The sequence below is a fragment of the Scylla paramamosain genome, chromosome 47 (assembly GCF_035594125.1).
Source record: "Scylla paramamosain isolate STU-SP2022 chromosome 47, ASM3559412v1, whole genome shotgun sequence".
Taxonomy (NCBI): Eukaryota; Metazoa; Arthropoda; class Malacostraca; order Decapoda; family Portunidae; genus Scylla; species Scylla paramamosain.
Window position 1 is genome coordinate 1,777,501 of NC_087197.1, and position 5,000 is coordinate 1,782,500.

Here is a 5,000-nt window from a genome sequence, read left to right on the forward strand (position 1 = left end):
TTATTGTTATTATTATAGTGATAGTTGTGACCTTTATAGAGAAAGAGAGAGAGAGATTAAGAGAGAGATTAACAACAGTAACAACAACAATAACAACAACAATAACAACAACAACAACAACAAACACTAACAAAGGCTAGCAAAATAACGGCAGTAATTGTAAACAAACAAACAAAATGGCGCCTGTTGTTACGGAGGAGAAGGGAGGAGGAGGAGGAGGAGGATGAAGGGAGGAGGAGGAGGAGGAGGAAGAAGAGGAGGAGGAGGAAGACTATTAGGTAAAAATAAGATCAGATATGACTTAGGTGAATTTTGATACGGAGGAGGAGGAGGAGGAAGAGGAGGAGGAGGAGGAGGAGGAGGAGGAGGAGGAGGAGGAGAGAGAATTTTTGGATGTTTGGTTGAAGATGTGTGTGTGTGTGTGTGTGTGTGTGTGTGTGTGTGTGTGTGTGTGTAGTTCTATGTACGTAATACCTTTCTCTCCATTTTATTCCCTGTGTATGTGTGTGTGTGTGTGTGTGTGTGTGTGTGTGTGTGTGTGTGTGTGTGTGTGTGTGTGTGTGTGTGTTTCACCCTCATGTGCGTTTCAATACGGTCACATGAGCCTCTGTATGTGTGTGTGTGCGTGCGTGTGTGTGTGCGTGCGGGAGTGAGCGTGCGTGGTGTGTGTACCAGGGCTGTATTGATCTGGGCCCTGGTGGAGGTGGTGGTGGTGGTGGCGGTGGTGGTGGTGGAGGCAGTGATGGTGGTTGAGATCAGTCAGTGAGCGGCTGTGGCTGCTGCTGTGGCTACCCTGTGTGCTGTGGTGCTGTGGTGACGCTCTACCACACTCTACCACTCTACCACACTACCACACCAGCCTCCCGGGGCACCACACACGCCCCCAGACGCCCCAACACCTCCATCACGCCTACTTTACTGGAACAAGGTACGACCCGTCCCCCTCCAGTGACTCCCCCAGCCCTCCACCACCCCTTAGCCAACACCCGGGGGACCTTAGAAGCGCCCCAGACACCCTACTAACCTCGGATACCCACGGGGGGAGCTTAACCAATAGGAACCCACGTAAACTCCCCCTTAGGTCACCCCTGTGGGAGAGAACCACCAGGGGGGACACAGCAGGCTACCCATTGAGTTATGTACACACACACGTTCTCCCACAGGGCGTAACAAGACTGTAGGACACTTCAAGGACATCCTATCCCAGGGCCCTTATCCTTGTGACCTTGAGAATTATTTTTGTATCTTGTATCCTACCTCCTCCCTGTGGTTAGCTCCCCCGTGGTACTGTGGGTAGTGTAGGAGACTTGGGTATATCCTTTTTAGTACCTCCTGTGAAATTATGTTACGTTAGGATAGGATAAAATAGGATATGACGTGCTAGGATAGGTCAGGATTGGGCCCCGTTAGCTATGTTAGGATAGGATTAGGAAAAGTTACGTTAGGATAAGTTAGGACAGGATAGGATGATGTAGGATACTGTATGCTAGGATAGGATTCTGTTATGATAGGACAAGATAGGATACTGAAGGATATTTAAGCCTATGCTAGGATAAGGTAGGTTAGAGTAACTTAGATTGGATAAAGATAGGATAGAAATTTAATACACCAGAATAGGATAGGATATTATGAGGATACTCTAGGATAAAACAAGTTGGACAAGCGTAGGATGATTTAAAAAGGATAGGATAGTTAGGATGGAATAGGATGATGTAGAAAAAGGATAGGAAAAGAATAGGATAGGATAGGATATGTGGTGCCGTAGGATAAGCGATGCAGGATGCTTAGAGAGGTGAACAGGATATCAGGTGACAGTATCCTATGTGTGTGTTTGTGTTGGGCAAGTTAGGTCAGGCTAGGATTGGTTAGGTTAGGTTAGGTTAGGTCAGGCTAGGATTGGTTAGGTTAGGTTAGGTTAGGTTAGGATTGGTTAGGTTAGGTTAGGTTAGGCTAGGATTGGTTAGGTTAGGTTAGGTTAGGTCAGGCTAGGATTGGTTAGGTTAGGTTAGGTTAGGTCAGGCTAGGATTGGTTAGGTTAGGTTAGGTTAGGTTAGGTTAGGTTAGGTTAGGTCAGGCTAGGATTGGTTAGGTTAGGTTAGGTTAGGTCAGGCTAGGATTGGTTAGATAAGGTTAGGTTAGGATAGGATAGCTAAGGACATGTTAAGTTGGTATTGGGTTAGGTTAGGTAAGGTCAGGTCAGGTCAGGCTAGGTAAGGTTAGGTTAGGTAAGGCAAGGTTAGTTTAGGTTGGATTAGCTCGGCAAGGTCAGGTTAGCTAAGGTCAGGTTAGGTTAGATTAAGGAGTATTAGATTCAGAATAGAGTATAATATCTTCCTTTGTGTTCCCTTGTGACGAGTCCAGGCGAGAGGGGGAAGGAAGGAAGGCAGGGATATGACAGCTCACCCCCTCTAGTGTCCCCTCTTGGCACCCACCCCCTTCAGAAATCCATAGGAAGATTACAATTGAATAGGTTTGTTCTTTGTGTTCCCTTGTGACGAGTCCAGGCGTTAGGAATGAAGGAAGGATAGGAAGGATAGGAAGAGATATGATACCTTACCTCTACTGTCTCCTCTAGAAAGTAAATGAATAGGTTTGCTCTTTATTTGTGTTCCCTTGTGACGAGTCCAGGCGTTAGGAAGGAAGGAAGGATAGGAAGGATAGGAAGAGATATGATACCTTACCTCTACTGTCTCCTCTAGAAAGTAAATGAATAGGTTTGCTCTTTATTTGTGTTCTCTTGTGACGAGTCCAGGCGATAGGAAGGAAGGAAGGAAGGATAGGAAGGAAGACAGCTTATCCCTCTACGGTCTCCCTTTTGGCATCCACCCCTTCAGAAATCCATATAATATGTAGATAAATATGGTTTGGTCTTCATTTGTGTTCCTTTATGACGCTTCTTCATATGAGATGTAGGAAAGGGTTAATTTTATTCTGCTAGACGTATTGAAAGAGAAGATGGGATTAATACATTAGGATAGGTTAGGATACGGTAGCTAGGATGATGTAGAAGTTTGGTTAGGTTAGGTTAGGATAGGATAGGTTAGGTTAGATTAGATTACGTTAGGTTACATTAGGTTAGGTTAGGTTAGGATGGGGTAGGGTGATTTGAAAAGGATAGAATTAGGTCAGGTTAGGTTAATGTGAAAGAAGATAGGATGAAGTTAGGTTAGGTTAGGATAGGTTAGGTTAGGTTAGGTTAGATTAGGTTAGGTTAGGTTAGGTTAGGATGGGGTAGGATGATTTGAAAAGGATAGAATTAGGTCAGGTTAGGTTAATGTGAAAGAAGATAGGATGAAGTTAGGTTAGGTTAGGATAGGTTAGGATAGGTTAGGTTACGTTAGGTTACATTAGGTTAGGTTAGGTTAGGTTAGGATGGGGTAGCATGATTTAAAAAGGATAGAATTAGGTCAGGTTAGGTTAATGTGAAAGAAGATAGGATGAAGTTAGGATAGGATAGGATAGGATGGGATAGGATGATGTAGTAAAGGATATTTAGAGTTTGCATTGGTTAGGTTAGGTTAGGTTAGGATTTTATTCAGTGATTAGCGGGTTGTTGTTGTTGTTGTTGTTGTTGTTGTTGTTGTTGTTGTTGTTGTTGTTGTTCCCTTTTATAAGTTAGGTTAGATTATTATTTTCTTTTATTAACTGGATTTTTTTTGTTGTTCTTCCTTTCTGTTTCTTTGTGACGCTTCTGTTTATGAGGTGAATTAATTATGGAACAAAGTCACTGGAAAGAACAGTAAGTCTCTCTCTCTCTCTCTCTCTCTCTCTCTCTCTCTCTCTCTCTCTCTCTCTCTCTCTCTCTCTCTCTCTCTCTCTCTCTCTCTCTCTCTCTCTGTGTGGGTGAGTTGTTGAGTCCAGGTCGGGTTAAATTAAGGTCAGTTATAGGTAAGGTATTTTTGCTACATATCCCATCCCCTGTTTCCTTTAAGAGCGACCCGGATCTTGTGTAGGTGGTGGTGGTGGTGGTGGTGGTGGTGGTGGTGGTGGTTCTACTATTACTACTACTACTACTATATAAAAAAGTGCTACTATTTCTACAGCTACACTTATTACCACCACTACTACTGTTTCTACTACTACTACTACTCTTCTACTACTACTACTACTACTACTACTACTACTACTACTACTACTACTACTACTACTACTACTGTCAGTCAGGTGGGGGCCAGGTAACCTCTGCACGTGCGTGTGTTTTTAAGTTTCTGACTCAACATAATTTAAACAAAAGGTATTGAATTTTGAGAGAGAGAGAGAGAGAGAGAGAGAGAGAGAGAGAGAGAGAGAGAGAGAGAGAGAGAGAGAGAGAGAGAGAGAGAGCATGCGCGTCTGTCCTTTTGTTGGTCTTTGTCAAATGCATCTCAATATTTTTCTGCTTCTATTTTTCTGCTTCAGTTTGTCTGTTCTTCTCTCTATCTATATTTATCAACTTATTTATGTTTTGTATCTTTTTACTTCTGTTTTTTTGTCTGTCTGTCTATCTATCTTTTTTTTTTTCTATTATTATCTATCTACAAATATGTCTATCTATTTATACATTTATCTATTTATCTATCTATCCATTACATCTCTCTATTCATCTGCCCTTATGTATCTGTGTGTGTGTGTGTGTGTGTGTGTGTGTGTGTGTGTGTGTGTGTGTGTGTGTGTGTGTGTGTGTGTGTGTGTGTGTGTGTGTGTGTGTGTTAAGCGCTGGTTCCCCCGCCGCATGTTTAACTGATCATTATTTATTCATCTTTCAATTTATCTTCTTATTTACCTGTTTATTCATTTATTACTACTTCGGCGACTGCAGAGAGAGAGAGAGAGAGAGAGAGAGTGAGAGAGAATTTTCACAACTTAGCCTCAAAGTATCTGGTGTACAATAATGTCGCGGCTTTGTACGATAGCATAATTTAAACGCACATCTTTCATACAAGCAGTTCCCTCTCTTGTATGATATAATCTGGCGAAGTATATAATTCAAGTAAACGTGACGTGTACAACAGTTTCTCAGT

At 42.6% G+C, this 5,000-nt stretch overlaps 1 protein-coding gene across 2 annotated transcripts in view; it reads left to right on the top strand.

Moving 5' to 3' along the window:
• The window catches only part of LOC135095026 (syndecan-like), a 59,793-nt gene that overhangs the window by 41,077 nt on the left and 13,716 nt on the right, over window positions 1-5,000 (top strand). Inside the window, exon 1 of one of the 2 annotated variants that reach the window (XM_063995654.1) lies at window positions 724-928. The exons of the other annotated variant lie outside the window; for it this stretch is intronic. The gene's annotated coding sequence lies outside the window, so the exon portion shown is untranslated. Of the gene's footprint in view, window positions 1-723; window positions 929-5,000 lie in introns of those variants that run through there. 2 annotated transcript variants of the gene reach the window in all.